General features: G+C 41.8%; 1 protein-coding gene and 1 long non-coding RNA gene across 8 annotated transcripts in view; one reads left to right on the top strand and one right to left on the bottom strand.

Moving 5' to 3' along the window:
• Positions 1-25,999, top strand: part of LOC137423159 (CD166 antigen) — a 292,494-nt gene that overhangs the window by 20,557 nt on the left and 245,938 nt on the right. The window lies entirely within an intron of this gene.
• LOC144891362 (uncharacterized) overlaps positions 1-25,999 on the bottom strand; it is an 84,280-nt gene that overhangs the window by 57,572 nt on the left and 709 nt on the right. The gene's annotated exons all lie outside the window — the stretch shown is intronic.

The raw sequence follows: 25,999 nt of genomic DNA, 5'->3' as shown, positions 1-25,999 counted from the left end.
CCCTCAAGGTGCACAAGGTAACGTCACGAGAGGCCATCCGGAAATCACTGTCTGAAGATGTGCGCATCTAATTATGTTGGGTTGAACAATTTTGGATGACAGGAAGGCCTGATAAATTGTCTTCATGGAAACTTTGATCTTTGAGGGATGTCTCAGCTGCGCAGACTCCCATTATCACTTGTGTTCACACAGGTTATAAAGTTCCGAATGCTTAATCATCTTGTGAAGCAAACAGCTTTCAACAACGCAGCTTCTCTTTATACACATTACTGTCTGTCTGGCCGATTTTGGTTTTGGTCCGCATCCAGATGCGGTCTATCAGTGTTCTGGGTCACAAAACGTAAAGTGTTCAGCCTGGTGGAGGTATGCACTCTACCTTGTGCCGTTCTCGTTACCCTCACCAGAGGAGACAGCATTGCACTTGGATCCGTTTGTTTGTTTGTCTGCACAGAACTTGAGTATGTTTATTAATTACATTCGACCCTTTAATAACCTTTAAGACCCTTTAGAACCCTAAATCCCTCTCGACCTTTTACAACCCCGAGATCCATTAAGACCACAAAGACCACGAAGACCCCTTAGACAGTTTATAACCCTAAGACCCTTTAAGACCTCGAATAATCTTTAGAAACCGACCACCCTTAAAGACCCAAAAGACCCTGAAGGCCCTTAAAGAACCTGAAAACTCAAAGACCCAGAGGACCCAAAATACCACAAAGACCCTTAAAGACCACGAAGACCCAAATAATTCGTCCATTACCTGCCCCATTTGAAAACACCCCAAAACACTAATATACCCCAAATACCCTTGAAGACCCTGAAGAACCAAAAGACCCTGGAGACTCTTAAATATCCCGAAGATCCAAAAGAGTGAGAGAGTCCAGAGGTATCAAAAGACCCAGATGACCCAAAAGATACCGAGGACCCAAAAGACCCAAGACCCTGAGGACCCAGAGGACCCAAAAGATCCATAAGACCCCGGGGACCCAAAGGGCAAACACGTCCTGACAAGGGTCTGCAATCTCCGTTTGCTCTTTCCTGTTTTCAAATGTTTGAAGAGCTTGTGCACACCTAAGAGTGCTTCTCCGAGATGTTACACGTTTATTCATATCTGTGGGTTACGTAACACATCCAGTGGACACCTAAGAGTGCTTCTCCTATGTTGCATGGATCATGGTCATGCAGACATGTCTCTGGTTCTGCAGATATGTCTATGAATCATGAAGACAGCGAATGTGAAATTCCAGTACTTGACAGGGGAAATGGTGTAAAATTGCAGCTTTGATTAAGGAAGGGGTTAAATTTCTCGAAATTAATCACGGACTAGCAGCACAGTTTGATATCCAAGAAAATTCTGCACACTTGGTGACAGGTTTAAATTGGGTCTTGTCAGCGTCGACCAATAACGAACGACTGCTAGTGTCAGGTCACCTGGGGGTCACACCTGCAAGCAAACATCCATCGAGTGAATGCCAGTGTCATGGAGACCATCACATATACGATGGGGCGATCTTGCTGAAGAATTGTTTATTGGCATTGAGAATACTAGGGCATGCCCGTACTATATATAAGCTAGGACGTGCCCGTACGTGGGTGTGGGTGCCCGTTCCTTGCCAAAAAAAAAAAAAAAAAAAAATTTGTGTAGGGGTGTGTGTGTGTAAACATCCTAGGGCGTGCCCGTACGTGGGTGCAAAAAAACATGCGTGCAAACAACAACAACAAAAAAAAACTTTGAAACCACGTGGCAGTAACGACCACAGAACACCCCCCCCTCTATTTACATGAATGGTTTGGTCCATTCGCAACGACCACAGAACCCCCCCCCTCTATTTACATGCAATGGTTTGGTCCAAAGCGAACGGTTTGGTCCATTCGATGTGATTCGATGATTCGATGTGAATGGTTTGGTCCATTCGCAACGACCACAGAACCCCCCCCCCTCTATTTACATGAATGGTTTGGTCCATTCGCAAAGCCAAAGCGAACGACCACAGAACCCCCCCCTCTATTTACATGAATGGTTTGGTCCATTCGCAAAGCCAAAGCGAACGACCACAGAACCCCCCCCCCTCTATTTACATGAATGGTTTGGTCCATTCGCAACGCCAAAGCGAACGGCGAACGGCTAAATCGCCATAGCTCGGTAAGTACTTGTCCGATTAATTTCAAACCTTGAAAAGGCACAATCTCGGGTCCCCAGCAATATACCTGGCAAGTTTCAAGTATATCGGACCGGTAGTTGTCGAGAAACAGCGGTCACAGACAAACAAACAAACGTACAAACGTACAAACGTACAAACGTACAGAGATTACTCTACTGGAATTATAGATAGATGTAAAATAATACTCCATTTCTGTGGTCTTTAAAATAAGTCGCATTCACTAAAATAATCCTTATAATACATGTAGGATCTGGGGACCCGAAGGGTGATTCTGTGTGGAAACATCAGTCTACGTTTACCCGTATAAAAAGGACATCTTAGAAAACCATGGACATGTGCGCTATCTGGCATTTGAAACTGTAAATAACATCATAAGACAGTCTCACATGGGAGCTTAAAACAGGCAAAGACTATCTTGCATTTTATGTCCAATGCAGACTATAATTAGCCTCACCCGTTTCCGAAGGGAAGGCGAGAAACTATTGTTATCTCTCTCTGTGTTAGTGAGTATGTGAGCTGCTACATATATATATATATATATCGTTTTAATTAAGATTGCCCGGGCAGGGGTGGTATACAGGGTTCCCTGTGTTTGTGGGGCTGAATATATTGGAGAAACAGGGCGAACATTATGACAACGGGTCAATGAGTACCGCAAGGCCTTCGAGTGCAACTATCCACAGAGATTTGCCATTGCCAAACATGGTCTGAAGGCTGGCCATGTTCCCCTATGGTATAATGCCAGCATTTTGGGTGCAACCCCCAGTAAACGTAGAAGGAGGATTTTGGAGGCATGGCATGTGGAGGAGTCTGTTGTGTCTCTCACAGAGGAAGTGTTGGACTTACCAGTAGCTTTTGGTCCTATCATGCAGAAACGTACCAGAGAAACTGCATCACCAAACATAAATTATTACCTCGGTTACTGTCACTTGGGTACATATTCTTACTTTAGGTTTGCGATGTATCCGTTTAGCTTAATTCGTTTAAGTTACCATCATCACTTGAAGCAAATAATCATGTTTCTTTGTTTTTTCATCGATTTATTTGAATTATGCTATGTTATGTTTGATTCAACGTGGGATTTAACGGTTGTTTATATATATATATATATATATATATATATATATATATATATATATATATATATATATATATATATATATATATATCTATAGATATATATATATATATATATATATATATATATATATATATATATATATATATATATATATATATATATATATATATATATATATATATATATATATATATGTTTACTCAACCCTTATTAATCCGGACTACTTTTTTTACCCTCACCCAATGTCGGATTAGCGAGATTGTCGGATAAACTATTTTGCGGATTAGAGAGATAAAATGAATGGTGGAAATCTGTTCCTGGATGTTTTGGTCAGATAGCGAGATTTCTGGATTAAACAAGGTCGGATTAACGAGGGTTGACTTTGTACAGTATATATATATATATATATATATATAAAACACAGTTTGTGTGTGTGTGTGTGTGTGTGTATGTTACCGATAGACTCCTAAATGGAGAGGCTCACGTGCTTGATATTTGGCATAGACATGGCCATTGAGCCTGGGAAGGACATGGCCTACCTAAAAATATTTGACGAGATCCATATTTTTTATTCATATTTACCTCAGCGCATTTCAGCGAGGAACATTATACACGGAATCTCAGCCTGTGCCAGAGCAGCTCGCTGATTCGCTCAGAGTGATGACGTGATGTTCCATCCTCGCTGCCAGACCACTGAACGGAAAATATATAGAATGACCATTGCCATTCACACCACACAGGTGGAGATGTGGCTACCGGGCGCCATCTTGGTTGGCACTCGATGCCGGGCAATGGTGCTTTCCGTCACACGTTTGCACGTAATTCAGAGCGAAAAGCGATTGCGTTTTTTCACCTTTTGTGGGATCGTGTTTTTGTGTCGATTTTTGTCGATTTTGTGCGATATGAATTAAACGTCTTTGAAACAGCTATGAAACGTCTTTCCACAACCCTTACTTAACCGATTGAAGCAGTTTATTGCCGCACAAAATGACATTTTAACAGTTGTCTCGCTTTTAAATTCTGGGACACGTTCAAATCAAATGAGATCCGCGAAGCGAGTTGGTCGAGTCGTGTTAACCAAGATGGCGACACGGTGGCTACACTTTTCATGGAGTATGAGCGTTCCCCCCGTTCCCCTCCCCTCCCCTTCCCCCCCCCCCCCCCCTCCCCTCCCCCCCCCCCCCTCCCCCGCCCGGCAATGCCGGGTACTTCTGCTAGTATATATATATATAAAGTTCTTTCTAACCACTGACTGATTGACTCACTGCCTGACTGATATTAATGTTCGGTAGCTTCTGGGTGCCGTATAAATCTGAAATTTGGCGTGACGATAAACAATGCAGCCATTACACCCGGAAAAATCACAGAATTATCGGAAAGCATCCGTAAATGAAAATGTATGAATAAGACCGTAAACGCATACGTAAAACTAGAACGGCACACTTCGACGTCTCGTCATCGACTGATTTGCCTCCTCCCACATTATTACATCATTATAATACTTGTATCAAATTTGATTTAAATCCATTCAGCTGTGCTCAAGTTAGCACATTTTTGTACCTGACATGACCTCTGACCTTTGACCGATTGACCCCAAAATTTAATCTGTTCATGTTTACATCATTATACATACCTGTACCAAGTTTTAATTTAAATCCCTTCAGCTGTTCACAAGTTCTCACATTTTTACCTGACATGACCTTTGGCCTTTGACCTCGGGACGCCCAACATCTAATCAGTTAATATTTACATATATATATATATATATATATATATATATATATATATATATATATATATATATATATATATGTCTGTACCAAGTTTGAATTAGATCCCTTTAGCCATTCTCAAGTTATAGACCTATTACAGATTTAACCTTTGACCCCAAAATCTAATCACTTAATCTTTATATCATTATACATGCCTGTACTAATTTTGAACTAGATCACTTCAGCCGTTCTCAAGTTATAAACATATTCCATAATTTCACCTTTGACCTCTTGACCCTTGACCCTTGACCCTTGACCCTCTTGTTTTGAAGGGAAGTTTTGGAGGGAAGGGGTGATGGGGAAGATTTGGAGGGGAGGGGTGAGATTTGATTTTAGAAAGTGTACGATTAATGGGAAAAGAACATTTATTGCAAAATGAGTTTCTTAACTATCTGGGGAAATGGAAAATGGAAATGGGGGTGGAACACGTGATCGAAGAACGAACTAACAAATAAGAACAACGAATAAACGAATAAGAACAACGAATAAGAACAGAGAAGGAAATATTTTTATTTATTTATTTTTTTGAGTGGAAATTTTAAACAAGGAAGTATGGGGTGAAAGACTGGGACAAAAACAGAGAACGAAAGTAATTGCAGCGCAATCGACGGACCGCTGAGAGAAAATCAAAGCCTCAAGGTCAGACACGGTAACCTACTAGGCCTCAAAATACGCGACACAAATTAACCGACGATTTTGTATACAGGTATGAAAAATTAACACCGAGAATCTTACTAAAGACACACTATAGGTACACGCACCGAAAGATAAATACAGTTTCGACAAAAACACAATTGTGAAAAATTACTTAACTTCGAAAGCGTGAGCGCATGGACAGCTTCGAAAAGACGTGACCTCCAATGAGACCTCCAATTTTGTGCAAAACCCCAAAATCTAATAGGTTCATCTTTCCATCATTCTACCTAACGATACCAAATTTGGTCAGAATCTCATCTCTGGTTCACAAGTTATCGCAGTAACAGTATTTTTACCTAACCTGACCTCTGACCTTTGCCCTTTGACCTCGTGCCCCCAAAATCGAATAGGCTGATTTTTACCTCATTATACATACATGTGCCAAGTTTGACTAAGATCCCTTTAGCCGTTCTCAAGTTATCGTGGTAACGAAAACCTTTCACGGACGGACGGACGTGCAGACAGCCGGACGGAGAACCTGAAAACATAATGCCTCCGGCGACTTCGTCGGCACAGGCATGAAAAACAAACAAACAAACAAAAAGCCTCAATCAATATTTAGCATTTGAAAATTGTAATTTCTATAATTGTAAACTGTGAAATAAAAATATCATTGAAAATGTATGTAAAAACCATAAACGCATCTGGAAAATAAGGAAATTTTCCACTCTGCCATAAAGCCCAGATCGGTGGAGTGTTGCAGTGATGGTTGTCCTTCTGGAAGTTTCTCCCAACTCCACACAGGATCTCTGGAGCTCAGCCAGAGTGACCATCGGGTTCTTGGTCACCTCTCTTACCAAGGCCCTTCTCCCCCGATTGCTCAGTCTGGCCGGTCGGCCAGCTCTAGGAAGAGTCCTGGTTGTTCCAAACTTCTTCCATTTAAGAATTATGGAGGCCACTGTGCTCTTGGGAACCTTCAATGCAGCAGAATTTTTTTTTGTAGGCTTCCCCAGATCTGTGCCTGGACACAATCCTGTCTCTGAGCTCGGCAGGCAGTTCCTTCGACCTCATGGCTTGGTTTTTCTCTGATATGCATTGTCAGCTGTGACACCTTATATAGACAGGTGTGTGCCTTTCCAAATCATGTCCAATCAATTGAATTTACCACAGGTGGAATCCAATCAAGGTGTGGAAACATCTCAAAGATGATCAAGAGAAATGGGAGGCACCTGAGTTAAATTTGAAGTGTCATAGCAAAGGGTCTGAATACTTATGTCAATGTGATATTTCAGTTTTTTCTTTTTAATAAATTTGCAAAACTTTCTAAAATCCTGTTTTCTCTCTGTCATTATGGGGTATTGAGTGTAGATTGATGAGGGAAAAAAATGAATTTAAACGATTTCAGCATAAGGCTGCAACATTACAAAATGTGAAAAAAGTGAAGGGGTCTGAATACTTTCTGAATGCACTATGTATATATATATATATATATACGTAAACATACACACGAGTATATATACAGTATATATACATTCAAAGAGAGTGATACAACTTTAAACATTGATTTACAACGAAACAGAAACCTCAGGAATGTGAACCAAACCTTTATTGAAAGGTTATGACATGGTATTTTCTATCACTGATTGCTATTGCAGTAAGTTACTGCTCGAGTTTGTGAGAGCCCAAGTTCTGAAATCGGCATTTACGCAAAATCCTTGTAATTGACTTCCTCGATGTGTGCCCCTCCGCGGTACAGACAGGCATTGATCCTGACTCCAAAGTTCTGTCCAACTTTCCTGTAGGTCTCATGTGGCATTGCCTGGAGGCACCTCAACTGGCACTTCACCCCCCAGGTCTGACACATCCTGCTTCAGATCATCTAGTGTGGCAGGGCTTTTGTTCAAACCTTATCTCGCTTTTGTTCAAACCTAATTTCGCTTTTGTTCAAACCTTATTTCGCTTTTGTTCAAACCTTATTTCGCTTTTGTTCAAACCTAATCTCGCTTTTGTTCAAACCTTATCTCGCTTTAGTTCAAACCTAATCTCGCTTTTGTTCAAACCTAATCTCGCTTTTGTTCAAACCTAATCTCGCTTTTGTTCAAACCTTATCTCGCTTTAGTTCAAACCTAATCTCGCTTTTGTTCAAACCTAATCTCGCTTTTGTTCAAACCTTATCTCGCTTTAGTTCAAACCTAATCTCGCTTTTGTTCAAACCTAATCTCGCTTTTGTTTAAACCTAATCTCGCTTTTGTTCAATCCTCACCTCGCTTGTGTTCAAATCTTAACACGCTTGAGTTCAATCCTCACCTCGCTTGTGTTCAATCCTCACCTCGCTTGTGTTCAATCTTCACCTCGCTTTTGTTCAATCCTCACCTCACTTGTGTTCAAATCTTAACTCGCTTTTGTTCAAACCTAATCTCGCTTTTGTTCAAACCTAATCTCGCTTTTGTTCAAACCTTATTTCGCTTTTGTTCAAACCTAATTTCGCTTTTGTTCAAACCTTATTTCGCTTTTGTTCAAACCTAATCTCGCTTTTGTTCAAACCTTATTTCGCTTTTGTTCAATCCTCACCTCGCTTTTGTTCAGTCCACACCTCGCTTGTGTTCAAATCTTAACTCGCTTTTGTTCAAACCTAATCTCGCTTTTGTTCAAACCTAATCTCGCTTTTGTTCAAACCTAATCTCGCTTTTGTTCAAACCTAATCTCGCTTTTGTTCAGTCCTCATCTCGCTCGTGTTCAAACCTTAACTCGCTGTTGTTCAAACCTAATCTCACTTTGGTTCAAACCTAATCTCGCTTTTGTTCAAATCTTCACCTCGCTTTTGTTCAATCCTCACCTCGCTTGTGTTCAAATCTTAACTCCCTTGTGTTCAAACCTAATCAAACCTTGTTCAATCCTCACCTCACTTGTGTTCAAATCTTAACTCCCTTGTGTTCAAACCTAATCTCGCTTTTGTTCAAACCTCATCTCGCTTTTGTTCAATCCTCATCTCGCTTGTGTTCAAATCTTAACTTGCTTTTGTTCAAACCTAATCTCGCTTTTGTTCAAACCTAATCTCGCTTTTGTTCAAACCTAATCTCGCTTTTGTTCAAACCTAATCTCGCTTTTGTTCAGTCCTCATCTCGCTTGTGTTCAAACCTTAACTCGCTCTTGTTCAAACCTAATCTCACTTTTGTTCAAACCTAATCTCGCTTTTGTTCAAATCTTAACTCGCTTTTGTTCAATCCTCACCTCGCTTGTGTTCAAATATTAACTCGCTTGTGTTCAAACCTAATCTCGCTTTTGTTCAAACCTCATCTCGCTTTTGTTCAATCCTCATCTCGCTTGTGTTCAAATCTTAACTTGCTTTTGTTCAAACCTAATCTCGCTTTTGTTCAAACCTAATCTCGCTTTTGTTCAAACCTTTTCTCGCTTTTGTTCAATCCTCATCTCGCTTGTAATCAAACCTTAAATCGCTTGTGTTCAAACCTAATCTCGCTTTTGTTCAAACCTAATCTCGCTTGTGTTCAAACCTTATCTCGCTTTTGTTCAAACCTTATCTCGCTTTTGTTCAAACCTTATCTCGCTTTTGTTCAAACCTTATCTCACTTTTGTTCAAACCTTGCCTCGCTTTTGTTCAAACCTTACCTCACTTGTGTTCAAATCTTAACTCGCTTGTGTTCAAACCTAATCTCGCTTTTGTTCAAACCTTATCTCGCTTTTGTTCAATCCTCACCTGGCTTGTGTTCAAACCTTATCTCGCTTTTGTTCAATCCTCACCTCGCTTGTGTTAACATCTTAACTCGCTTGTGTTCAAACATAATCTCGCTTTTGTTCAAACCTAATCTCGCTTTTGTTCAAACCTAATATCGCTTTTGTTCAAACCTAATCTCGCTTTTGTTCAAACCTAATCTCGCTTTTGTTCAAACCTAATCTCGCTTTTGTTCAAACCTAATCTCGCTTTTGTTCAAACCTAACCTCGCTTTTGTTCAAACCTAATCTCGCTTTTGTTCAAACCTAATCTCGCTTTTGTTCAAACCTTATTTCGATTTTGTTCAATCCTCACCTCGCTTGTGTTCAAACCTTAACTCACTTTTGTTCAAGCCTTATCTCACTTTTGTTCAATCCTCACCTCGCTTGTGTTCAAATCTTAACTCGCTTGTGTTTAAACCTAATCTCGCTTTTGTTCAAACCTTATCTCGCTTTTGCTCAATCCTCACCTTGCTTGTGTTCAAATCTTAACTCGCTTGTGTTTAAACCTAATCTCGCTTTTGTTCAAACCTCATCTCGCTTTTGCTCAATCCTCACCTTGCTTGTGTTCAAATCTTAACTCGCTTGTGTTCAAACCTAATCTCGCTTTTGTTCAAACGTCGCCTCGCTTGTGTTCAAATCCTAACTCGCTTGTGTTCAAACCTAATCTCGCTTGTGTTCAAACCTTATCTCGCTTTTGCTCAATCCTCACCTTGCTTGTGTTCAAACCTAATCTCGCTTTTGTTCAAACGTCGCCTCGCTTGTGTTCAAACCTAATCTCGCTTTGGTTCAAACCTAATCTCGCTTGTGTTCAAACCTTAGCTCACTTTTGTTCAAACCTTATCTCGCTTTTGTTCAAACCTTTTCTCGCTTTTGTTCAAACCTAATCTTGCTGGTGTTCAAACCTTATCTCGCTTTTGTTCAAACCTTATCTCGCTTTTGTTCAAACCTCACCTTGCTTGTGTTCAAATCTTAACTCGCTTGTGTTCAAATCTTAACTCGCTTGTGTTCAAACCTTGTCTCACTTTTGTTCAAACCTCACCTGGCTTGTGTTCAAATCTTAACTCGCTTGTGTTCAAACTTAATCTCGCTTTTGTTCAAACCTTGTCTCGCTTTTGTTCAAACCTCACCTCGCTTGTGTTCAAATCTTAACTCGCTTGTGTTCAAATCTTAACTCGCTTGTGTTCAAACCTAATCTCGCTTTTGTTCAAACCTTTTCTCGCTTGTGTTCAAATCACAACTCGCTTGTGTTTAAACCTCACCTCGCTTTTGTTCAAACCTTGTCTCGCTTTTGTTCAAACCTCACCTCGCTTGTTTTCAAATCTTAACTCGCTTGTGTTCAAACCTAATCTTGCTTTTGTTCATACCTTATCTCGCTTTTGTTCAAACCTCACCTCGCTTTTGTTCAAACCTCACCTCGCTTGTGTTCAAACCTTATCTCGCTTGTGTTCAAATCTTAACTCGCTTTTGTTGAAACTTTACTTCACTTGTGTTCGAACTTTTCCTTGCTTTTGTTCACCCATTACGTTGCTTTTGTTCAAACCTCACCTCGCTTGTGTTCAAATCATAACTCGCTTGTGTTTAAACCTCACCTCGCTTTTGTTCAAACCTTATCTCACTTTTGTTCAAACCTCACCTTGCTTGTGTTCAAATCTTAACTCGCTTGTGTTCAAATCTTAACTCGCTTGTGTTCAAACCTCGTCTCGCTTTTGTTCAAATCTTAAACTCGCTTGTGTTCAAATCTTAACTCGCTTGTGTTCAAACCTAATCTCGCTTTTGTTCAAACCTTGTCTCGCTTTTGTTCAAACCTCACCTCGCTTGTGTTCAAATCACAACTCGCTTGTGTTTAAACCTCACCTCGCTTTTGTTCAAACCTTGTCTCGCTTTTGTTCAAACCTCACCTCGCTTGTTTTCAAATCTTAACTCGCTTGTGTTCAAACCTAATCTCGCTTTTGTTCATACCTTATCTCGCTTTTGTTCAAACCTCACCTCGCTTGTGTTCAAACCTTATCTCGCTTGTGTTCAAATCTTAACTCGCTTTTGTTGAAACTTTACTTCGCTTGTGTTCAAACTTTTCCTTGCTTTTATTCAAACTTTACCTCGCTTGTGTTCAAACTTTTCCTCGCTTTTGTTCACCCATTACGTTGCTTTTGTTCAAACTTTACCGTGCTTGTGTTCAAACTTTTCCTCGCTTTTGTCACCCATTACCTTGCTTTTGTTCAAACGTTACCTCACTTTTGTTCAAACTTTTCCTCGCTTTTGTTCACCCATTACCTTGCTTTTGTTCAAATTTTACCTCACTTTTGTTCAAACTTTACCTCACTTTTGTTCAAACTTTACCTCACTTGTGTTCAAACTTTTCCTCGCTTTTGTTCACCCATTACCTTGCTTTTGTTCAAACTTTACGTCACTTGTGTTCAAAGCTTATCTCGCTTGTGTTCAAATCTAATCTCACTTTTATTGAAACCTAACCTTGCTTGTGTTCAAACTTTTCCTCGCTTTTGTTCAAACCTTATCTCACTTGTGTTCAAATCTAATCTCGCTTGTGTTCAAACCCTACCTTGCTTTTGTTCAAACTTTACCTCACTTTTGTTCACCCTTTACCTTGCTTTTGTTTAAACTTTACCTCGCTTTTGTTCAAACTTTACCTCACTTGTGTTCAAACTTTTCCTCGCTTTTGTTCACCCATTACCTTGCTTTTGTTCAAACTTTACCCTCGCTTTTATTCAAACTTTAGCTCACTTTTGTTCAAACTTTACCTTGCTTGTGTTTACATCTTATCTCGCTTGTGTTCGAATCTAATCTCGCTTTTGTTGAAAACTAACCTCGATTGTGTTCAAGCTTTTCCTCGCTTTTGTTCAAACTTTTCCTCGCTTTTGTTCAAACTTTTCCTCACTTTTGTTTAAACTTTACCTCGCTTTTGTTTAAACTTTACCTCGCTTTTGTTGAAACCTAACCTTGCTTGTGTTCAAACTTGTCCTCGCTTTTGTTCAAACTTTTCCTCGCTTTTGTTCAAACTTTTCCTCACTTTGTTTAAACTTTACCTCGCTTTTGTTTAAACTTTACCTCACTTTCATTCAAACTTTCCTCGCTTTTGTTCAAAGTTTACTTTGCTTTTGTTCAAACTTTATTTCACCTTTTTAAAACTTAACCTCGCTGCATAATATAATGCTCCTGAACCAACCTTATTCAGGAGAAATCGCAACACACAAGGATACAAGGTGCCAATAAACAAAAAGCACATAGCATAAACCATCATCCTCACCCTGTTTAGGACCTTTTCTTTAAACATGTGTTTGACCAGAAATTATTTATATATTTGTACACTGTGTATGCGTATACTGTAACTGTGCCCAGAAATGCTCACGAGCGAATAAATCCGTAAGTAATCAAAGTAAAGGTTTCGGGTTCTAACGGACAAAATAGGAAGATTCCCCCTTTTTGTATTAAAGAAAGTGATATCCTTGCCCCCAAGGAATGTTACCATTGTAATTTAAAATTAGGTTATATAGGATCATCTGGACAGGAGGCCATTCCTGCAACCTGTAGAAATTTTAAGAAACGCCCTTGATATATGATGGCCTATATATTTTGTGGAAATCTGTGCCAATAATTTCATGAGACGATAAGCAACATGCAACCAATAAGGAATCAAATTGCAACATAAATTTACACTTGTATTTGCATCCTAGCAAACTGGCATCCCATCTGCTGGCATTAGTTGGTGGTCATTAAAGATCCTACGGTGTCTTTCACGAAGAGTAAGTGAGTTGGTGGCTTTCTTTCAACAATCATCAGGCCTGTTTTTGGTGAAGTTTTCTCATTTAACGACACTCTTCAGCACATTTACATATTACGTATGCACACAAAGTGTGGCATAAATTTGAGGAAAAAAATGAGAGTGTAGTTAGTCGGAGGAAATTTAATTGATTCGGAAAGAAGGTGAAAAAAAACAGGGGGAAGTTGGTCAAAATTTAGGCCATTTTGCAATATGCCGATGACCTTATAAACATTCCTTGTAATCTGAACGCATTTGATAACAGCTGATTTACAATTTTACTAATTTTAAGTGTAAATTAACTCTCAACCTGAAAGTGCCTCGAATTCCATCACATAAAATATCGTCAGGTCAGTCTTTTTGGGATTGCCACTGGTAACATGTAAGCCATTGCTACCTGCCGCATGGTCAGGTTGTTCGGCGATAAAAGTGACACCCCTCACTGGCTTTGCTAGTGGGGAAGGTGACTGTGGCACCTGCCCGGACTAAAAGCAACACCTGACAAATAGCGGTTGAGCTCACTTCGGGAGCCAACGGCCATCCAGTAAGGAGATGGTGTCTCATAAAACACACCCATCCAGATTGGACCAGTTTGTGACATCTCGGGTAGTGGAACCCTTGATGTGAGGTGGTTCAGCTAGTATGTAGCCATGGGCAACCACAAAACAACACTCGTGGGGAAGAGGGTGGGTACACAGTGTCGCTGAAGCCGTGGAAGGCATGTTCCTCATCCGGTGGATGACGCTGCTGCCCAATTCTTCCCCAACCACTTTTGTACCATTTTCATGGAATAAGTGGGCACCGGTATTTGTTGTCAGTGTTTATTCATAAAAAACAACAACTCAACTCTTGATGTATCTTATTGACAACATTTCCGTTTCATTCATAGTATCTTTCTTTCAACAAATAACCCCCAGTACACTCAAAGACATCTTTTCCTTTATTAGAGCTGTTGTGTTTGTTTGGTTAAAACCTGAAAATTGATATAAAAATTCTGTGTGAAGCATAGAAAATTAAGGATGTGGGACACATTTCAGCTGGAGATGGGAATAAGATATCAAATTCCATTCACAAATTGCCCAGGCTGCCTCCATGCTTTTATCTATGGAGTTTGCGCTGCAGTCGGCACATTTACAATCTTTCTTTCACTTTCACAGTATCAGATTTTGATGTTTTTTGTGTTGTTTGTTTCTGCTTCATTACCTGATGACTTGTTTGATAACGGCTGCCTTATCTCGGTATATTTTAAACAAGTGGAGTTTTACGTAACGGAAACCTGCTCTCTGTTAAGAAGTGAACGTTTTAGGTGTCCTGTCATACGACATTCATATAAGTGTGAGGAAGAGGAAAGGGGATGAAGAGTATGGAAAAGGACAAGTAGGAGAGGTTGTGGGAGGATGGAGCAAAAGATGAAGATGGGTGGGGTGTGTTTGGCAATTCGTGCAGTAGATAATTTGGAGATGTGCTTTTGGATAATGTTCTCACTGTTAACGCCAACTTTGAACACGTATTTTGTTGTTGTTGTATACAAAATGAAGGCTTGTGGAAGAGCTAATACACTGAATGGATCAGGATGTAACAGTCAAAAACAGGAAGCAAAACGGCCTCTTTAGGGATGCCTCTTTCAGGCTGTAGGGATGCCACGCACTGTGACCGTGCCCCCCAGGGCCGAGGATGTGCGTGCGGTAGTGTTTGTGGCAGCAGGTGCTCACCACATTGGCCAACTGGGGCTGGTGCAGCTGTGTTCCTCGCAGGGGGGCCGAAGAATGGATGATGGGTCGCACCCTTATGGACACTCATGGGCCATGTTGGCGTTTTGACTGCTCACCTTGTCCCGATGACCCTTGCACGGTAAAGGTGCAGAGCTGTCGTGGCCACATGTAGTTGTGTGGTGACGATCGCCATTGGATGCGGACCCACATACCTGCCAGTATAGTGGGGTCAAAAGTGAAATTTAGAAAAATCTGATTGGTCCAAGGAAATATTTTGGGATTTTGAGGGTGGATGGCACTCTTGGACCCGACGAACCTGCAACTACCTGCACTTGAGGTGAGTGTTTTGGATGTGTACTGTCCCAGGCTTCAGGACTTGCTTGTGGAACCTTGGGGACATGTAATTTGGAGTTGGGAGGCGGGTGAGAGTAATGACATGGTCGGTGAGGGGGATGGAGTGGATAAGATGTGGGAGGGTGGGGAAGGGTTTAATGAGGGTGGAAAAGATCATGGTTTTTGGATTAATGATGATCTGAAATGGTGAGAACAGCTGTCTTGAAGACCTGGAGGGAAGAATGAGATTGAAGAGGATGTGAACATTGATTCTGCAGGTGGGAAATAAGAAGAGATTAGTAGAGGTGAGCGATGATCCTGGATTTAGGTAGTTTCGCCAGAAAGGGGTTGTTGGTGGACCGTGTGAGTCATGCAGGACCCTGCGGGTGGGGGTGGGGGAGGGGACAAAGCAAGCACGGAAAGAGCAGAGGGTGCAAGACCAGAAAGAGGCCGTAGAAGCCTGTCTGCACCAAACCACCGACCTGTCTGCGATGGTGAAGTGATAGACTCAGCTTCAGTGTGGGAGCTTCCAATGATCTTGAAGTCCTTGGTTTCCAGCGCATGAAGTTGAGCAAGATGTGAGGCAGGAGAGCCAGCCCAAAGGAGGAGCAGTACTCCACCATGCTGCATTTAAATTACAGTAAGATGGTGTTGGGTTTCCCTTTGCTAACCATGGACTGATATGCTCCACTAGCCCATTCAAGATGGTTGGATGCATTGAGGGTGGAGGGAAGGGGGAGGAGTGGAGGTGGTGGGGATATGAACCAGGGATCCTTAGCTTATACACTGCCAAGATAAATAAAGGTTTCCATGTGGGCAGTTTTTAGCCTCACTCAATGTTGCAGAACTCGTTAGTGTTGTTCAGATGGGTGTCCAAATCAGAGACCAACCAGGAAATGATGGCCTCTACACTCAGGCCATGACTGGACTGATGGGGGTAAATCCTCGAGTTTAAACAAACATCAATATACAACAGAGCATGCATCATCACTTTATATGAATGTAACATGTTTGGTTGTGGAGCGATGGCCGTCAGTGCTGGGTAAAGCAATAAAGGGTGAAAATCTTTGAAAAACACCGGATTTTCTCCAATTTTGCTTCAGTTGAGTGTTAACAATCCCAGCAACCGCCAAGATATAAAGTTAACAAATATCTAATAGACAGTGCAGCAGGTTCCACTAGCAAGTTATTGAATGTTTCTTGAGCTAGCATTGTCTCCACCTAGGGCTTTACCCACAGCTACTTCTTTTTCCTGGCACCCCGTCGGCGACATACCAGCACAGGTGCCAAAGCAGCACTGCTCAGATCTTTCACCATTCCCATTTTGTCCCTGCATTCTTCTTCATTGGTATTTTGTTTTCTGACAATAGTGTCATCCACAGTTGCATAGTGTGTGGCATTCTACGACAAAACCAGATCGTGCACCATTCATCGCTGACTGTCTTGTTGCGTCACATCAGCTAATGTCGGCTATTGTGTGAGAGGTCATATACAGTCACGTGAAAAAGTAAGTACACCCCATTTAAAGTTTTGACTTTTTCAACATATTTCAACATACAGCTATTTGATCTTCATTTAAACAATATTGATAGATAAAGGTGATGTAATATAACAAATATCATGAAACATTTACATTTTGTAGTCCATTGTATAATTTAAATAAACATAAATGCAAATTTTGCAGGTAGAAAAAGTAAGTACACCCCTACATTTATCACTACTTCAAACACCTAAAATTAGAATCAGGTGCACCAGCTCAGGTGCAAATGATGACAACATCGTTAAAGAGGATCTTGGAGGAACCTGTCTTATTTAAACCTCAGAAATTTAGTTTGGTTTGCTCTTTGTTGTTGAAGTGTGCGGCGTCACCATGCCTAGATCAAAATAGCTCTCTGAGGCCTTCAGAAAGAAGGTTATAGATGCCTACGAGTCTGGGAAGGGATTTAAAAAGATCTCTAAACAATTTGAAATCAATCATTCGACTGTCCGGAAGATCATCTACAAATGGAGAAGATTCCAAACAACTGCCAACTTGTTCAGGCCAGGTCGCCCCCAGCAAGTTCAGCCCGAGAGCAGACCGCAAGATGCTGAAAGAAGTCTCTAAGAACCCCAGAATGTCATCACGGGACCTACAGGTAGCTCTTGCCACTGTTAATATCAAAGTGCACGAGTCCACCATTAGAAAGAGGCTGCACAAATTCGATCTACATGGGAGGTGTGCCAGGAGGAAACCTTTGCAGTCCAGAAAGAACATCAGGGCAAGACTAAAATTTGCCAATGAACACCTAGGCAAAGACCAGCACTTCTGGAACAATGTGCTCTGGACAGATGAGTCAAAGGTAGAGCTATTTGGCCACAGTACCAGAAGACACATTTGGCGAAAACCAAAGACAGCATTTGACCACAAGAACCTGATACCAACTGTAAAGCATGGTGGTGGAAATATTATGGTTTGGGGCAGTTTTGCTGCATCAGGGCCTGGGCAGCTCACCATCATAGAATCCACTATGAATTCTTCATTGTACCAGAGGGTGCTTGAGGAGGCCATCTGTCAGAAAGTTGAAGCGCAACCGAAGGTGGACCTTGCAACATGACAATGACCCTAAACATACCAGTAAATCCACCAAGGAATGGATGAAAAGAAAGAAATGGAGGGTTCTGGAATGGCCAAGTCAAAGTCTGGATCTAAATCCCATCGAGATGTTGTGGGGGGATTTGAAACGAGCTGTGCATGCAAGAAACCCCTCAACCATCGCACAGCTGAAATAATTCTGCATGGAGTAGTGGGAAAAAATTTCTCCCAGTCGATGTCAGAGACTGGTAGACAGTTATAAGGAACGCCTACGTGAGGTTGTTTCTGCCAAAGGAGGCAATACCACCTATTAGAGCCAAGGGTGTACTTACTTTTTCCACATGCGAAATTTGCATTTATGTTTATTTAAATTATACAATGGACCACAAAATGTTAATGTTTCATGATATTTGTTATATTTTATCACCTTTATCTATCAATATTGTTGAAATGAAGATCAAATAGCTGTATGTTGAAATATGTTGAAAAAGTCAAAACTTTACATGGGGTGTACTTACGTTTTCACGTGACTGTAGATCTTCAGCATCTACCAACCAATGCTTGCAGATACCTCATCTACCAACCAATGCTTAATGTCTGCCGGAAGGATGGCACACTTTGATATGAAACGCACTGGCTGTGAAGTACCAATCCGATAGTTTACAGTCGGATTGTTCATCAAACTCAGACTAGACACCTTGAAGGAGATTGCACATATCTCTAGTCTATCCAGCTAGGCCACCCAGTAAATGACTGCTAAACAGGAAGCACAAAGTGAAGAAAGGACATGAAGAAGTAAAAGAGGAAAAAGGAAAAAAGTAAAGCAATAAAAGTGTACATGGCCCTACAACAGCCAGGGCCATTGTCCCCCCCCCCCCCCCCCCTCATTCTTTTCCCAGTGCAGTGACATATATTGAGGTGGAATGGAGATGAATGCAGTGCTTGAGGCAAAGAGATAAGGAAATGTGGTGGGAATGTATTTTCCTCTACACCTGTAGCTGAAGGTATTTTTCCCTCTGCAGACAGATATCTGAAAGGGAACAGTCATAGCAAAATAACAGGTATGACTACAGAGTCAAATTTCACTTGAACCCACAGAACTTTCAATCAGGCGAACGGTCATGCAGACCAACTCTGCAGGAAAGAGTCATCAACGTGGTAGTCAAGCGAATGATCCATATAAAAGTGGGAGCCATTTGGCATGGCATGCAGAAAAGGTGTGTAAAGCATAGGTTTGTGTGTGCAAAGCAAGTTTATATACCACGTCTCCTCCAACCTAGCTCCTTGTGTTTTTTAGAGCCTTCTGAGCATGTCCAGGTCCTCCAGAATGCACGGTCCTTTCAATAACATCTCCTGTTTAACTCCGAAGTGGATTGTGGTTGCATTCTGTAAGCAGCTTAATACCTCAAGCGAATCAAGAATTGGTTATTATAATGAGCTCTTTATTTAAAAGTTTTCAGCTATAGTAATTTATAATGTAAATACAGCAAAGGTTATAAAATAAGAGTTAGAAGAGGCCACTTCGATTTTAAGCTTTGTTTTAGCATTGCCTAGCAACCACTTCAATTGTAAACTCCATTGTCTTGCGTCGCGTGACCTGCCGTGAGCAAAGCAAGTCTGAACAGGCCGACATTTATATAGAGATATTTCCATTTATGGACATTTTCGGGTGGCTTTTGATTTATTGTTTTTGCAGGGATATTGGCTTCCAGTTGCGGCAGTATGCAAAATTTCAGTTTTCTCGCCCACCTAAAATGTACTAAACATCTACATTGCCAATAGAAAGTCTACACCTCCTTCGAAAATTTTCACTTTTTGTTACCTTATAGCTCGGAATTAAAATACATTAAATCAGGCTTTTTCCACCTATATTTACACATCATAACCCACAACTTCCAAGTGAAAAACAAATTCTACAAATTTCAGAAAATTTATTAAAAATACAAAACTAGGTGGTTGGATAAATGTCTCCCCCCTCACCCCCCCCCTCACCCCCTCACCCCCCCCCCTCACCCCCTCACCCCCCCCCTCACCCCCCCCTCACCCCTTATATATAGCATTGGTAAGTTAGCTCAGGTGTAACCAATCACCTTCAAAATCACTCACCAGGTTAATTTGCCTCCACCTGTGTTAAATTGTAGTGATTGTTGTATTTCAGAATAAAATCAGCTGTTCCTGTAGGTTTCCTCTGCCGGTCGTGCATTTAACAGCAAAGACTCAACCATGAACACCAAGGAGCTTTCAAAAGTTTTGCAGGATAAAGTTGTGGAAAGGCACAGATGAAGGGATGGGTATAAAATATTTCAAAAGCACTGTATATCAGTGAGCCAGTGAGTGAGTCAGTGGTTAGAAAGACATATATATATATATATATATATATATATATATATATATATATATATATATATATATATATATATATGTCTTATTATAATATATATATATATATTTATATATATATATATATATATATATATATATATATATATATATATATATATATATATATCTTATTATAATAGAGCAAACGTATATGGTTCGCTATGTATGTATGCTTATATGCGACTAAAACGTCTTCTTCTTCTTCAAATAAATTTACCATCTTCTTCAAATATAATTACCACCGTCTTAATTAACCCTCTTAATTGCGTTAAGACTGCTGAGACCCCTCAGACCTTTGACGACCCTTTAATTCCCCCAAGACCCTTCAGACCACCAAGACCCTTCAGACCACCAAGACCCCTGAAGACTCAAAATACCCTGAAGACCTCCAAAGACCCAACATACCCTAATAACCCAAAAGACCCCAAAGACCCCAAAGACCAAAAAGACCCAAAAGGCCCCTGAAGACCCCGCAGACCCAAAAGCCTCTGAAGACACCAAAGACCCTGAAGATCCAAAATCACCTCAAGGACCCAAAATACCCTTAAAGACCTAGAGTTTCCAAAAGACCCTGAAGACACAAATGGCCCTGAAGACCCAAAACACCATGAAGACCCAAAACACACCGAAATGGTCAAAGATGTCTACCCCTCTGAAACGACGTGTGGTGAGGCGTGCGGAGTGCGCCGAGTCACGCTAGTATATATAATAAAAATACATATGTAAAAAATATATACAGAAACACACAAAATACAAATCTCAGCACATAAGATGCCATGAGATTTAGAGCTTCAGCCTCCACAAAATACAGAAGAGTCAGATATGATGCTGGGACAACAGCTATTATGAGTGCCCCAGCCGTGGGCTCTGACCAATTGTGGTGCTTCTCCTGCCATGCGATCTGGCCAGTAGATATGCCATGTTGTTGGAGCACTGTGACGGTCCACCTGGCGGCCCACCCGGATGAAGACATTGATTGCATTGGGTTGCACTTCATGCCCTCGGAATCTCGTCGTTTGGGAGAAGTCAAGATGTTTCAAGGAATGACTTGGAACGGAGTACGATGCCCAGTCTGCAGTCAGCTTTGGCACCGAGCTTTGATATTGTTGCGTTCCTCACGATTAAAATCTTTCCATGGAAAGGGTAGCCAAACAAGCTGTTACTCCGAATCATTCAGTTCAAAAGTATGGTGGAGTTAATACACGCGGGAGTGAGGGAGGGGGGGGGGGGGAGTAGGAGGAGGAGGGGGAGGAGGAGGATTTTGAAGAGCACTTACCTGCATGGATCCCACCGGCAGTCCTCAAACCTGTAAGAAATAAACTCAAACGAAACCGGATTTAAAATGTAAAAAAATACCGGCTTTATTAAAAAGAAATGCTGGTAATACAAAAGACAACACGGTCAAATAAATACCTAAATTGGGACGTCCCCACAACAGACTTGAAACACAGACACAGGGAAAGATAACGATATATAAAATAACTTAGTGTGGTTATTTCGTGCACTTCACTCTGATCACTGGTGGTAGGTCTCGTCAGGGGTCATCAAAATTGTCCGGGGCGTTGGCGGGAACCGCCCGGTCCTTGGGGGGAACCGCTCACTCTCGCGTTGATAGGCCTCCGCACGCCCTCGCTCACAAGGCCGCGCCCACTGCGCGCAACAGACCTTCCGTGTGAATCGATCGGGCCGTGTGCAGCTCGCTCCTCCTGCCAGGCCTGTCCCCATCGTCCCCGGTGGGAAGCTGCAGCCCTCGGTCCGTGGCCTTGCCCTTTGCCTCTGCACGTCCACCAGTGGTGTCTCCGAACACGGCTAGTCCAATCGCTTCCTTGAGCCCGTGGTCCAAGCACAATAGTTCGCTTTATTGTTCAGAATGAGAGAGACAATTGCTGACTGCATTGATCCAGACAAGATACAGAGAGCAGAAAGAAGCGAAGAGAAGAGAAGAAGCGAGAGCAAAATGTCCACTAGTGCCTCCTTTTATCACCCATGCTCTCACGTCATCGGTCGTGCTTCGCCAATCAGTGAGTCCCTTCTTTCCAGTCCTCCTGTCAATCAAGAACCCTGACCAACCATGGCTCCTCGGGGCGTGGCCTCGGCCTGCCTGTCCTGTGTGGGCCTCCCAATTCGGGTTTGTCAGCTGTAGGGTTCAATGCATGACTTCCGGTAGGTTTTTATCAATGAGTGTTTAAATGTGGGATTCTAGCCCTATGTGTCTATGGTGTGGTGCCAAAAGAGACAAAGGAATAGATACAGAGGTAATGACGTACAAGGGATAATTTTACCCATAATCCCTGAGCTAATTAGCACAAGAGCTACCCTTCGTATGGCCACACGTAACACTTAATCTGAACACATGACTTACCAGATCCCTACTTATTACATGGTGGTACTTCTTCTCCTTCATGACAATCGGAGCATGCTAATTTATGCAAATCTACCTGAACTAAAGTAATCACTGCCTACCCCCTACAAACGTAACAATGTGGATTGTTCAGCTCTAGAGGTTGTTTTCTTTTATGGCTGCTTTACATGGTGTTTCATTGCAAAATTACCTTCTTAAGTTAACTTTACTAGCTTTGGCTGATTTACTTTACTTTACTAGTGTTACGGATTCGTCTCTTCTGCTGTTGTGGTTTTCACCCACTTGACATGTTTCTGATATCATGTATTATTATTATTCTCAAAAGGTTTATTATTCAGGAACAGCTATCTAAAGTAAAAAAGGTTAACGTAAAATGATACAGGAAACTGACCCGGAAGAAAAGGCGGAAAAGAAGAAGAAGTCGTGAGGACAGTGAAAGACGTGTCTTGAAGCTCCATACGGAGCGTGGTTGAGCGAACGTCGCGAGTGGACTTTGAGTCAGTGAAAGGAATCGTGTGATTTGGTGTTATCGCTGGAGGAGTGGAAAAGCCTGCGAAGTCAGGTACAGGCATGAGGTTCCGGAGAATCCTCGCCTAGAGGCTCTGGGCTCGAGCAGGAGCCGGCCGCCATTTTGGACCCTCGCACGTCGTTCACTGAAAAAGGTTTCTGCTGCGTCCGCGGGTCTCACCCTCCGGTGGTCTGCCGGGGCTGAGTGTGCACTAAAGCGGCGTCTGAAGATTGCACTGCGGTCCGCTGATTGAACGGTGCATGTGCACGTCTGGATCGCGTCTTTGGGAGTTCCCTTTCCACTGCCCGTTTGCTGTTGGTGTGGATCACGTGACAGTCCACGCCTTGCCTACACCTCCTTACTCGCCAACGCCCCGTCGCCTCATCTCCGTTGAGTTATAGAGACATTGAGGGGTTTTTGTTCCGGTCACCGGGAACGCAGTGAGTAATGTAACTTAGTGGTGGTACCATCCTAAGATATATTGATTGTCTGGATTTGATATCAGTATTGATAATGTTATTCTTGTGTGGTTTTTAATATATTATTGCTTTGTCTATACCCATTGGTGTGGTTTCCTTATTGATTTCGACACGGAATAATATATATCTTTCTGCCGGGGTTCCTCTCGGGGTTCGGAGGTTACCGAGACCAGGAGATTGTAGAGGACTCCGTAACACTAGCTTTACTAGCAATCCTAGGTCCAACCTGAATCCAGCCAGACTTCAAGAGGATGTGGAAAAGTTTAAGGCAGTGCATTCCCAGTACACTAGGGAGTGACAACAGGGGTGTTGTGGTGTAATGTATGTATCAACCCCGAAGAGCTTATAAGTGTGGGTGCTGTCAGCCCAGTCTTCCATTCGTCCATTCTTCAGAGCATCCGTCTGGAGTCTCCATGGGAAGATGACTGGACATGTTTTTGTTCTTATATTCAGCACATTCATGCAATATAATCTGGGCATGAGTCGCATTAAATTAATTTGGGATTGGAGCCAAAAGTCATTGGGCAATTTTGACCATTTAAAAATACTTACAAGAGAGAATAGTACAAGATTATGTGTGCTTTCAGGAACCATTATCCACTGTACTGTCAACATACCACATTGAATTATGTATTAATTTATATACACAATCAGTTTTACAGGTTTTATTCGGTGATCTAGAATGTGTTCATGAAAACCTTTGAACGACACTCCTGAAAAAGCAGCCATTGAATATATGGGAAAAACGTGGCATCTTTCCAGTTTGCAGTCTTCCTTCCTTTTTATGAACTTTGGAGATCACATGTTACAATCTTTATTTGATTAAAACCCTTGCTGTCTTACCGTGTCTGAGAGTGCGCAATGAAATGAACACCTCACAGAGCTGTCATAGAATATGAACTCTACACAGTTCCTAATGAATCTCTGTAACAGAACCACAACTTTCTCTGCATCATCGGGAGTCTGAGTTGGTGATGCCATCTGAGTGGCACATGTGTAACCACGTATGACATAAATTCGACTCCAACTATATATCTTGGAACTACATCTCAATTTTTTTTCTTTCAACCATGAGCAGCACTCAGTGAATTGTTGGACGAGTTTGGCAGCTTCATCCAAGCTCTGCAGCTCAGGGGTTAAAGTAAGCTATCGGAAGGCAGAAAGCAAGGAACCGGTGCTGTTCCTCTATCATGGAACCAGAATGCTTTAACATCGTGAAACTTGCAGATATTGACTGACTAAACAAAGGATTGAAAATTTGAAGGAGTGGGGTTTCCTTGGGCAGAAAAGCAAATTGGGAAACGGTCAACACAGGCAATTCACTATGAGGGCTTTGTTCTGTAAGATCGTGTTTGTCGGGAGGGCTTTGTTCTGTAAGATCGTGTTTGTCGGGAGCGCTTTGTTCTGTAAAATCGTGTTTGTCGTGAGGGCTTTGTTCTGTAAGATCGTGTTTGTCGGGAGCACTTTGTTCTGTAAGATCGTGTTTGTCGTGAGGGCTTTGTTCTGTAAGATCGTGTTTGTCGTGAGGGCTTTGTTCTGTAAGATCGTGTTTGTCGTGAGGGCTTTGTTCTGTAAGATCGTGTTTGTCGGGAGCACTTTGTTCTGTAAGATCGTGTTTGTCGTGAGGGCTTTGTTCTGTAAGATCGTGTTTGTCGTGAGGGCTTTGTTCTGTAAGATCGTGTTTGTCGGGAGCACTTTGTTCTGTAAGATCGTGTTTGTCGTGAGGGCTTTGTTCTGTAAGATCGTGTTTGTCGGGAGGGCTTTGTTCTGTAAGATCGTGTTTGTCGGGAGGGCTTTGTTCTGTAAGATCGTGTTTGTCGGAAGCTATTGGAGCTGGAATGAGTTCAGCACAATGGGCTGTCTTTTTTTCTGGTAGAGTCTTAGGCACATCTATTCTCCACCCAGTAACGGGCGAAGCAGGATGTCATTTGCTGTCCATCCATTCCTGCGAAATGAAACACGACAAGGAAAACTATGCCAAATTTAATATGACAAAGAGTAGGGATTGCGGACTAAGTGGTTCATATTTCTGGAATGTGCCGCAACCTGATTTGTGCTCATTTCTCAATTATGCTGAGCCCTGTGTTATCACAAAAGTTGCATTGAATAATATTTCATACTAACAGAGTTACCCGGCATTGCCCGGAAAATAAATAGTCAGTCACGCAATTTAGTCACCAATCTAGGAGGGGGAAGGGGAGGGGAGGGGGGGGGGGGGGAAGGGGAGGGGGGAAGGGTGGGGAGAGGAGGGGGAGGGGAGAGGCAGGAGAGGAAGGGGAGTGGCTCACGTTTATGAGTGAATGTGGCTCACGTTTCTGAGTGAATGTGGCTCACGTTTCTGAGTTAAGTGTGATGCCGATCAGGAAGAAGAAGAAGCCATGCTACCAAATTCGTACACTTCCAGAATTGTTTGATTTATTTGTATTCAAATGTCTGGTAATTGTTTTGTATTTATTTATGCGAATGTGTACTTGTATATAACTGTCATTAATT

This window comes from Myxine glutinosa, chromosome 3 (assembly GCF_964187855.1).
Source record: "Myxine glutinosa chromosome 3, kmMyxGlut1.1, whole genome shotgun sequence".
NCBI lineage: Eukaryota > Metazoa > Chordata > Myxini > Myxiniformes > Myxinidae > Myxine > Myxine glutinosa.
The sequence above is the reverse complement of the archived record's forward strand: the minus strand, read 5'-3'. Positions and strand labels throughout refer to the sequence as shown.